The sequence below is a fragment of the Carettochelys insculpta genome, chromosome 1, assembly GCF_033958435.1.
Source record: "Carettochelys insculpta isolate YL-2023 chromosome 1, ASM3395843v1, whole genome shotgun sequence".
Lineage (NCBI taxonomy): Eukaryota > Metazoa > Chordata > Testudines > Carettochelyidae > Carettochelys > Carettochelys insculpta.
The window spans coordinates 140702281-140714410 of record NC_134137.1 but is presented as its reverse complement, the minus strand read 5'-3'; the positions used below and the strand labels follow the sequence as shown (position 1 = coordinate 140714410).

General features: G+C 44.5%; 1 protein-coding gene and 1 non-coding gene across 2 annotated transcripts in view; both read left to right on the top strand.

Annotated features, from left to right (window-relative positions):
* Window positions 1-12130, top strand: part of NLGN4X (neuroligin 4 X-linked) — a 264063-nt gene that overhangs the window by 218717 nt on the left and 33216 nt on the right. The window lies entirely within an intron of this gene.
* LOC142007728 (small nucleolar RNA SNORA17) lies at window positions 10056-10182 on the top strand. Its single transcript, XR_012644004.1, has one exon. It is a non-coding gene; the product is annotated as a small nucleolar RNA SNORA17 (small nucleolar RNA).

Sequence of the window (12130 nt, the reverse complement as noted above, 5' to 3'; positions counted from 1 at the left end):
TAATTCAAAATATTTCATGCGTGAATGTGTAAGAGAATTGATTTGAGTCACTTTGTTACAAGGCCTACAAAACTGTGAATGCTGAAGCACATAATTTAAATCCATTTATTTCTCACAGGGGATTCATGATGTGCAAAATTAATCTGAGGCAATCCATTTTAATACTGTCTGTAGATTACGTATGCCAGACACCTAGAACTGATAGTTTTGTAAGAAGAATCTTAAAAAAACACTATGTACAGAAAGGACTTTTTTCTACGAATAGCAGAAGGCAAATAAACTAAAAAAAATCAACATTTTAACCTATTATAAAGGTTCCTAGAAATATATAATTACAATTGCTGCAACAATATATGAATGAGTTCAGGACTTTACTTTTTTTTTTTTCTAACAGCACATGTAAACAAAGACAGAATTACAGTGCTCTGAGTTAGACTGTGGCCTGTGCTCCAACTTCTTTATTCGATCCATTAGTTAGCCTCATCAGCCAGACCTGAAAGGGAACATGGTTGGAATTATGCTGCATTCTAGCAAGCCTCAGCTGTGGCCCTTCGGGGCTGTAGAAACTTGGCAAAAGCAGCCCAAAATCTTCTCTAAGTCTTATCATTACCTAACCAGCCCCACCTGCAACAGACCCAGATCAGACGTCTGGGACTGTAAAGTTATTATATGCAAACCTAACTCTTCCTCATTGCCCCATCAGGCCCTGCTCTGCGCACAGATCAATCAGACCCTAAAGCTGAGCTAAATAAATTCAACTGCCTTAGTATCTTTTATCTAATGTGATTCCTTTTGCAGCAGCAAAGCCAGTCCAGCTGCTGACTGGTGGTGCACATTTAAATAATAAATTAATCCTGTGTGATAAAACACATAGGCTGTGTCTATACTAGCCCCCTTCTTTGAAGGGGGCATGGTAATCAACCTGCGCGCAGAATACTAATGAAATGTTGCAATGAATATGCAACACCTCATTAGGCTAATTCTCCCTGCAGCAACTTTGAAGTTGAAAACTTTGAAGCACTGGGATGCCATGTAGCTGCAGGCACTTAGAAGTACCCTTACTCCCCACAATGACTGGCAGTAAAGGCACTTCAAAGTTATGCGGGTACTTTGAAGTGCCCACGGCTACATGGCATGCCGGTGCTTCGAAGTTTGCAAGTTCAAAGTTGCTGCAGGGAGAATTAGCCTAATGAGATGTTGCGTATTCATTGCAGCACTTCATTAGTATTCTCTGCTCTGGCTGATTACCATGCCCCCTTCAATGAAGGGGGCAAGAGTAGACAAAGCCATAGGGCTGATACAGTTTGCAGTGTTGTATGCCAATTAACTTGAGTTAAACATAAGGGCAGCTTGATCACAGCATGGGCCATTTCAAGAAGGAACAGAAAATAATATACACTGGAAGGGTAGAAAATATCTGGTTTCTTTCTGGTGCCACTTTAAAAATGAATGCCAAGGGGGGCTTAGGCTGCGTCTACACTACGAGATAAATTCGATATCACATAAATTTGAATATTTAACCTCAATATTATGAATTTGAATAAAGCGTCCACAAAGCTTCCTGAAATTCAACCCACCTTTTTTCCATGTTGCATCTCTATGTTTGACAGTGTGAGTAGTGCATTGTGGGTAACTATCCCACAGTGCATTAGCCATGGTTGTTTGTGGGTGTTTCATGTTGGAATCCTAGAATTTCAAGCACTATCCCAGAATTCACTGCATCACTAACCACGTGAAAAAAAAAAACCTGGAGATCATGCCATTTCCTGCTACAGCATTCCAGAGCAAGCATGGATCCACAAATGCCACAACTCATAGCACAGATCATTTTGGCAATCACAGCGGCTGTCACACCATTTGTCCTTCCATTCCAAAGCTCAATGATGCTCGGCTATCCTAATGCTGCTGGTGCTGCTAACGATGAAGAAGACAAGAATGGTGGTTTGGAACAGCAATTGCCCTAACTATGGTCCAAGAACTCAGAGCTGGTGGCTGTCATAATTGCATTGCTGAGAGTGGAGTGGCAGTTTTGGACTCAAGAGACCAACACATACTGGTGGGATTACATTGTTTTGAAATCCTGGGACAACCAGCAGTGGGTGCAGAACTTTTGCATGTGCAAGTCCACCTTTATGGAACATTGTGATGTGCTGGTGCCTGCCCTGAAGCACAGCAACACCAAAATGAGGCTGGCTTTAACGGTTCAGAAGCAAGTGGCAATTGCACTATGGAAGTTTGCAACCCTGACAGTTACTGGTCAGTGGCAAATCAGTTCAGGGTGAACAGATCTACAATGGGGATCGTGGTGATGGAGATGGCCCATACAGTCTCTCGGCATCTCCTCCTGAAGACTGACCCTGAGAGATATACAGGCCATAGTGGATGGCTTTGCTGCCCAGGGCTTTCCTAACTTCAGTGGGGCAATAGACGGCATACACATACCCATCATGGCCCCAGCCCACCTGACATTGCAGTATATTAGTCTAAAAGGGGCACTTCTCCATGATCATGCAGGGGTTGGTAGATCACAAAGGTCATTTTACCAACATCAATGTTGGCTGGTCAGGGAGGGTTCATGATGCACACATATTCCAAAATTTGGGACTGTACCAAAAGTTCCTGGATGGGACTGTTTTCCCTGATCTGAAAATTAATGTTGGTGATGTGGAGACGCCCATTGTTGTATTGGGAAACCTGGCTTACTCTCTGCTTCCCTGCCTGATGAAACCCTAACAGAAGCCCTGGACCCTGGCAAGGAAAAGTTTCATCACAGACTGAGGAGGTTCAGAAAGATCGTAGAATGCAACTTGGAATGTTTGAAAGTGAGGTTCAGATGTTTATTGACCCATTTGGACATTTCTGAAGCGAATGTCCTAACTGTTATTACAGCATGTGCTATTTTGCACAACATACGTGAATCAAGGCCGGAGACTTTCCCCTCTATCTGGAATTCTGAAGCAGAGGCAATAGGCAGGACTTACTTGCAGCTGTCTGTATTGCCATTCACAATTAGCCACGCTCAGGCTGCAGCAATAAGGGATGCTTTAAGAAACAGCTTTGTGACTGGTTTGTAGTGCAAATGCTACCTCTGTACGTCTCTGCCATAGTGCCAATAAATCATACCGTGCTGTAATGAATGAGTGCTCTTACTTGGTGGGAGGGGGTAAATAGAATGCATATGGTGAGCAGCTGTGCCTTCAGCACCCCCCACCCCACCCCACTCAGTTCCCTCAGTCCTGTAGCTGCTGCGGACCAGGGAGTTTTACTGCCAACCTGAACTATCAGCAGCACTCCCCCTTCCCCCACCCACACGTCTCCCTCAGCCGTGTGTCTCCAGTGGACTAGGGATTATCACTGGCCAGCTGTGCCTTCAGAGCCACTCACCCTCCTCATATCCACCCAGTTTGATTTGTGTCCCGGCCACACACTCCTGCAGGGCAAGAAATCCCACTAAGCTGAAAGGAATGATTTTATTTTGTGTGGGGGAGGAGAGGTTTAACTGGCTGGGAAAAGGAGCCTTCTCCAGGGTGCTCAAAGAGTGTCTTTTGCAGTGTCTTTTGGGGCTCGAGTGGCAAGGTAGCGTTGCCCTCCCTCCCTGCGTGTGGGGACCACAAAGATGTGGGGGGTGCGTGACCTCTCCTCAGGGGACTCCAGCCAGTGGGTATCAGCTGGTGCCCTGCTGGGTTTGGAGTCCCTGTGCAGCTGCAGCCAGGAGTGCAGGACCTCCGTCTGCTCAGTAATGGCCTTTATGAATTTTGCCATGATGTCACTCTGCTTTGCTGCAGCCCCATTCATTTTTGACATTTGCTGCTGCTGGAGGTGAAGCATTCTCTCATTAAAGTTTACTTGACTGTGACACCACTCAGCTGTACTCTGACGCCAATGAGCAGTGTCCTTTGTCAGGTTCTTGTGCTCTGCCTCAGTGTTTTCCATGTGCTGCAGGATTAAATCTTGTTTGCATTTCTTGAGTCTCCTGGTTTTCTCTGAAACACTGGCACTGGGTCTGGAAAATTAAGGTAAAAATTAAGATGCAATTCACATAATGTGCTTTGAATTACAATGAATAGGTCTTTTTGTGTACTATCAGTGGAAGTATACTTTTGAAGGATACATGGGTTATTAAGGATGGTACAGTAAGTGTGCATTTCACAATACCTGACTTGCCATCGCTTATCCAGCACATTGCTTTGTGGACATGGTAAGTTACAAGCAATTGTCCTCCTTTGGTGGGAATGGGAAGGTCTACAAAGCAGGGGCAGCTACCAGGGGTCCTGGACAGGTGTCATGTGGCAGTGACAAATGGACGGCTGTGTGTGGGACTTCAATGCACAATAAAAATATTGTAAAAAAATAAATATCCAAAGAAAGACTAGATGTAAAGGGACATGGGAGGGGAAAAGCACAGCGGAGGAATCCCCCACATGGTGCAGGGTGATTCTTGAGAACTGAAAACAAATGGTGCTTGGAAAGCGACATGGGAGTGCAAAAAGCACAGCAGAGTCCGGCAGCTGTGTGGTGTCAGGGAGTCCTCGAAAATCAAAAGAAATGCTGGAGGAAGGGCAATTGGGAGGAGAAATGCCCAGCAGAGCCTGGCAGTTGCGGGGTGCTATGGAGGCCCAGGAAAATGTAAAGAAATGCTGGGAGGATGGGACATGGCATGGGAAAAGCACAGCAGAGCCCAGCAGCAGAGGAGTCCTGAAAAATGAAAAGAAATGCTGGAAAGGAAATGCTGGGGGAAGGGGACATGGGATGAGAAAAGCCCAGTAGAGCCCGGCATCAGTATGGCATGGGGAAGTCAGGAAAAATAAAAAGAAATGCTGTTTGGAAAGGGACATAGGGCAGGGAACACCCTGCAGAGCCTGCAAACCATGCTGTGCTGTGGGGAACTGAGCACCCACCAGACCAGTGTAAAGGGGCAGGAAGCATGTTAAAAAAAAAAAGGCAGATATGAATTCCTGTGCTTCTGCAGGTTGCCAGAGGAGACATCACCCTCCTAAAACTCAGAGATATGGAGAAAGAACAGCTACTCCTGCTCTGTGACCAAAAGCCTGGAAAATTTGCTAAAATGCTGTGTGGTGCCATGACACCAGATCACTATCTAGTTGCCTGGTGTGGCAAGGTGCGCTACCATGGAAGCTGCAACAAGTCAGACCTCCCCAAGAATCTCGTAAAAAAATACAAGAGTGACTGGATGAGGCCTTCAAGGAGATCTCCAAAAAGGCGAAGTGCTCCATCCCAAGAAACATTAACACATTGTTCTGAGGGGCACAGAAGCCAAGCTGGCAAACCTGTACCTAGACACAACCCTGTAGCTATACCCACCCCCAACCCGCTTCTAGCTTGCAGAATAAAGACTCACCCAAACCGCTTGCTCCAAAGGGCTCGGGGACCAGTGTGGAGGGGACTTCTGTGGAGGGTCCCAGAGTGGAGGGGAATGCTGTGGAGGGGACTGGTTCCAGGTTGATGGTGAAGAGCTCCAGGCTGTCCAGAAGAACTTCCTCTGTCCGCTGCTCATTGTTCCTTTCCTCCTCTCTGTTGCCCTCTACCTTCAGGCCACCCTGCTCCTCTAGGCTCACCCTGAACTCCATACCAGGACCTCCACAAGTGTCATAATTCAGTCCAGGCTCCGTGGTGGGTTTGCTCCCAAGAAGCACTTGAAGTTATTGATAATAGCAGCAGGTCCATGGAGCCTCCCCTGACCACTGGTTGGCTTCACACACTTTTTGATAAGCCTGATGGAGTTCTTTAACCTTCACCCAGCATTGCATAGCATCCAGGGAGTAACTTCAGATGGCAATCTCACGCGCCATCTGGTCATAGATGGCCACATTTCTCTCAGCCATCCAAAGTCTCTTTGCCACCGATTGGTCTCCCCAAATGGCAATGAGATCCAGAATCTCATAGTGGGTCCAAGCTGGGGCTCTCTTGTATGCCTGAAAAGTATTAGTCAGATCACTATGCTGAGTACTCATGATTGCAGTACAGGGCTACTGATAATTGCTACCAATGTGGTGCGACGCAATGGGCAATGGGATTTTTTCAAAATGGGTGCCCTTTTTATTTGCAGGGCTGGGCTGTTAAATTCCAATTCAAATTTTAATTCAAATTCAAATTCAATCAAAACTTTGCTGGATTACTTTGACCTTCTTCCTACACACCTGACAGCAGTACACAGTGCAGTGTCCATATTTGGAAGGTCACCCCATAGCTTTGTGGGATACATACAGGACACTTCTGTAGGCTAACAAATTCGAATTAAGGACATCGTGCTTCTAAACTTGCCTTGATTCGAGATTTTAAATTCAAAATAGACACCATGCCCATCCCATAATATCGATATTTTGAAATTGGTATTATGGCTCAATAAATCGAGTTGACAGTATTACGTGCGAAGACGGTGACATTTTAATATCAAGTTAAAGCTTTGAAATTCAAATTTATCTTGTATTGTAGATGTAGCCTTAGACTAAAATAAGGCTATGTATTTTGTGAAATCTGTTTTTTTTTTCATTGATTCTAGAGCACTATGTTTTTCCCTTGTTCAGAAGAGAACGGGCTTGTATCCACCAAAATGGTAATGATAGTCCTCACTCAGGCCTGTACGTGGGAGTGGCTGAGGGCGGGAGAAGGGTACAAATGCACACTCATCCATGTCTACTTTCCATCCCTTTCTTCTGCTGTGCTGTGCCGGGGAGCAGGCACTGCATAATGGGGGAACCCAAGGCACCCTGGGAGCTGTAGGTTCTTGGCCAGCTCCATGCCTAGACAGCTGCTCCTCGAGCAGGGAAGGGACTGCATTTGCCAGCATGTCCTTGACTGTTAGTGACAGGAAAGGTTGGGAGCTGAGGGACTATTGTTTTTCACTTAGAATATTACAGAAAGATCCCAGAAGGTTATTTCTATAAAACCTTTATTACTGCACACATTTTTAGTATGTTATAACAAAATCATTTTACCAATCATTGTTTCCACTCACATTTTTTTTATTAACCTCTCTTATGCACACTCATTTTAGGGCTATTTTGAGCTCCTTTATATTTAAAAAAAACACACCCCTACACTCAGAATTTTCTGCGTAAGGGGCTTGTAACTGTAACATACGTCCCACCATCTGGATGTGTTCAAGAAAATAAATTTGCAAGAGCGTGTCTCATATTAAAAACCATTGGATTAAGAAACAATAGTAGGAATCTCTACGGCCATTGCAAGTCATTTGCGCAGTACCTTCCTCTGAAATAGGTGTATAATGTTCTCATCAATCATTTTCACACGCAATCTTTGGAGTATGTAGTATAAAGATGATTACGAATAACAGTCTCTCCTTTTACCTTTATTTTTGACTCACAGGATTTTCGTAAAACCATTGTCAAACCAGTGATCAGTTACTTGCAGGCTAGATAGTAGTGAGGTTCATTTCTACCTAGATAGTCTCCTTCATATTGCCTCATCAGTGAGACAGGTATTTAAGGGTGGATTGGTGTCCAATGGGAATTGAAAGATCGTCACACTTGTGGTTGTCATCTTTTCTATATTTGCCCTAGCCCCCCACTCTCCCCACAACCAGGTTCCCCCCCCCGGTACCCTCCCATCTAAATGCCCTCCCCCAGAGCCAGGCTCCCTCAGCTCCCTCCACCCCCCCCCCCCGCCCCAATAAATGCTGGTGATTCACCACAGCCACCGCTGGAGATGCTGGGGCCAAAGGAGCTTCCAGAGTGGCTGGTGTCACTGCTGCAGCTGAGGCCACTGCTGTGGCTGTGGTTGGAGGAGCTGCTGAAGTCGCTGGCAATGCCACTGCTGTAGCTGCCACGCGCTTCTCCCACCAGGAGTAGGGTGCATGAGTGGTAGGTGGCACTCGCGTGCAGCTCTGGGAGGAGCCACATATAAAGGCTCCATGAGCTGCATGTGACTCCAGCGATGAGCCACCATACCATCGTATCCTCTTTGCCACATGTGGCAACTGGTGACCGTATTGGACACCACAGCTCTCGTGGTAGCTAGACCAAAGCTGAGAAGCCTGCTACAGCCTGGCCTGAGTGAGATGTGCTTTTTAGTTCATGGAATACCAACACATGAAATAAGCCCCTGAGGTCCTTAATTTGACACGGTTCATGACAACCAGGGTCTGTTGGCATTAGGCAAGTGGAATATAATATGGGGGGAGTGTTTTGTGGAGATACGTTTTACCAAATGGGCTTTGGACAGCATGCTGAACAAAAATCACCAATTACTTGCCTAGGTTAGGAATGTTGTAATGACAAGAGAAATGAAGTCTTTTTTGATGGTCATTATTAAATAAGAGCAGTCAGACTCAGGAATTAAAACTTGTATAGTCACTTAGCAAGATAACATTAAAAAATCAGATATTCACTTAGACACAAATATTTTAGGGTTCTCAGAGCAGATATTCAAGTGTTTAGTATCCACAGATGGGGCCAGGTTTTCAAAAAGTTATGGTTCCCCATTAGGAACCTAAATTAACATCCAGATTTTCAGATGATCTCACTACACAATACTTCCCATTTGTGGATGCTGAACTATTTGGAAAATATGGGCCCTAATATAGTAGCCATCTTAGTCCTATCTCCCATAGCTGACTGCACAGCCATGTCCAACAGCTAGCAGACTGGGGCCTAAAGACTGTTGCTAGAGAAGCATCCAGTAACCCCTAGTTATGCTTGTGACTCTGTTGTTGCTGTTGCACCATAGTATTTTGTTGATAGGATAAAACAGCCTCCATCACAAAATTTTCTATCTGCAAACAAATAAATGGAAGGTCATTGGATAGCATTTGTTCAATACAAATTTGCAGCATTTCATTACCATTTTATTGCACCACAAGTTGATTAAAGAGGTACACTATGTTTAACCTTTAGCCATTATAACAAATCTACCATCTGGTGCCACAAATGATCCAAAGGCCCACAATAAGCCAGGCAGAGCAGTCCTTACTAAATCCTATGTGTAATGGTAATAAGTCACACATTTTTACAGGTTTATTATTATTTTCAGGACGTGGCTTATTATACATTACATCTTACTTTCATCTTAAAATATTAATGTTTATAAATTCTACTGTACCTGGATGCACATTGTGCTTGTGAATGTTTCTTACCATTAGTCTTAAAACTGTCACTGCGGCACAAAATGTTGGGACTAAAACTATCGTGAAAGACAGAGACATCATGCCATTCATACTAAGGGTATTCCAGGATTTTCTTGCTTTGGTATTATTTGATTTCTGATTGCTTACCAATCTGCAGCAGACATCCCTCAGGACTTCCCAACAGTTTTCACGACATGTTTCAAAGTCAATGTCTAGAACTGACCCAGAGCCAGTTGACCCTTTCCCTAGCAGTGCCAATCATCTCCCAGGCCAGGCTTCATGCCAACCAGACATGATGAACATAATAGTGCTTTCCTAAAACAACTGAGTTTCACTCTGGCAATTTCATCACAGATTAACTAACAGTAATGAATAGCACGTGGCTTTCAAGTGTTGTTAAGTGAGTAATGGCTGTCACATTTTTCAGGAGGTAGTCCCTGCATTACAGTTAGGCAATTAATTTTTTTTGTAGGGGAAAAAAGCAGGTGGAATAACAGCACTCTGTGGGAGGTACAGAGGAGGATGTCGGAGCTCTCTGTTTGTAACTAAACAAAGCTTACTTGCCCATTACTCAAGTTAATGATTGAAATGCAGCCCCAAGTAAGGGTTCTGTTAGGTGCTTTAGTGGTTGATGTATATTTATTCTCTTTATGCCTTAAGTATACTAAAACAAAACTTTACTTTTCAGTTGGAATCGTTCTTATTTAATGTAGTTGGTTGTTTTCATATCAAGTAGCTTCTTTAAAAAAAACTCAAATCATTGATCTTTTGCAAATATTTTCCCCTGAGCTTCTGTGAAAGCAAAGAAGATAAGTAATTAGGACACCAACACAGGATTTGAGAAACCTGCATTTACATTAAACCCTCGAAATATGCGGCTTCAAGTGGCGCATAACTCGCTTTAGTGCGAGTTAAGCACAATTTGAAGCTGCTCTGCTGCCCCTTGTCCCTGCCTTTCCCCAGTGGCGCTGCTGTCAGCCTGACAGTTGTGTCACTGGGGGAAGGCAGGGAGAAGGGGCTCTTAGTTTGCCTAGCTGCCCACAGTAGTGGGCAGTTAGGCAAGCTAAAAGCCTTCCCCCTGCCATCCCCCCAGCAGTGAGGCTGTCAGGCTGACAGCCGCACCACTCGTGGAAGGAAGGGAGAAGCAGCCAGGAAACTGAACAGCCCACCAGGGCTGCTCAGTTGCCTGGTCAGCAAGCAGAAGGGAGCTGCGAACCAAGTGGCAGCCTGGTTTCCAGCTGATTTGCACTGGTGGGAACTGGGAAACTGACCAGCCATGAGCTGGTCGGTTTCCTGAGTCCTGAAAGCAGCAGAGAGCTGGGAACCAGGCTGCCACTTGGTTGCCAGCTCCCTGCAGCTTGTGGGACACAGAAAACTAACCAGCACATGGCTGGTCAGGTTCTCAGGTCTTGCAAGTGGCATCGACAGAGGAACCAGGCTGCCCCCTGGTTCCCAGCTCACCACCACTCTGTGACCCAGGAAACTCACTGGCCCAACAGGGCTGGTCAATTACACTGCTCCTGCAAGCTGAGGGGAGCCAGGAACCAGGGGACAGCCTGGCTCCCATCTCCCTGTTAACTTGCATGAAGATTTGAGTTATATGGGGGGGGTGCAGTAACTCAAAGGTTTACTGTAATTTACAGCCTTACCTCAATTTCGGCATTTCTTTTGTCATTTCACTTAGCCTTTCTGTCTCTCAGTTTCCAATCAGTAAAACTGAGATAGTACTTTCAGACCTCAGAGGGGTATTTGAATAAATTCATTTAAAGCTCATGAAATGCTTTGAAATCTACTGATGGGAAAGGTGCTATGTAACATTTAGGTTGTATTATTATCTATTCTAGCAGTGTGATTCACTCATGTATATGTCTTAAATGCGTCAGTAAAGGAGGGTCATTTTTATTTGGAAAGAATTTAAGCAACATATTTAAATCACTTATATTTTATTTTTCTCACACAAAAATGAGTGTTGTCCTAGCAGCATATTTCAGTTCAAAATTTAAAACCTAGGCTTTCTAATTGCTACATACACTTTGGTAGGACAGAATTATGGATTTCGTCATTGGAGGACAGCACAATACAATGAGGTATAAAAGAAGCAGCCTGCCAATGTCTTGTTTAGTACATCTTATAACTGAGAGTGGCTGTAAAGAGTAGGATGGCGACACAGTTCCATGGAGCAGATGACAAGTAACGTGTCACGGCACCCTCGCTAATGATCTCCTAATAATTGCAGCCCTCTTCAAAGGCTGAGTAAGACCTCAGTCCTTATGAGAATTCTTCTATCTGAAGTCCCAGTATGGAAGGTGACCACTTTTTATAATGGCATGAAAAAAGTAGGCCCTTGGTGGCTATTGGGAAATATGTTCACTGTATTTTATTAGCTGTTGCCTCCCCTTATACTCATATGTAGTATTTGAAAGCCATTCACCAATACAATACAAACACCCCTTTCAAATTAAACAAATAGAAATCAATTACTTAATGAGATGTCTTAAGTGATATGTTGCCAATGTAATGTTACTCAGTCCTCTGTTTCCAAATTGCTGGTTCACTATTGTTGCAGTCCCTTGTACCAGATGTATACAATTTTATCCTCAGCATGAAGGATTTAAACACAAAAAAAAAATATAAATATAAAGGGCCAGAAATAGAACTGCAGCTGAAAACCACTCCATGCTGTGCAGGTTAGAAGATTGCGAACATGACTTTAACCTTCCTTTGAACTCCCTGAACTCGGGGCCATACTGATGCCAGGGCAACCCACTGGCTGCTGTAATTCATGCAAACACTTTCTGTTCCCAAGCAAGTTTTATGACCATTGAGGATCACTGGAGCTTCTTTTCCCGTGGCCCAATCCCCATAATCTTCTACAGGCAGATTGGTAGTATTGTTCTCTGTGTGGCTGTCCCTACTTCCCTATCCCTGCAATAAATGTTAAGCAGTGTTAGGGCTGCTCTAACTTATGTCAGAGTGGAACATTTCTAATAGGCAAAGGTGCAACCTAGAACTGATGTGGTATGGGAA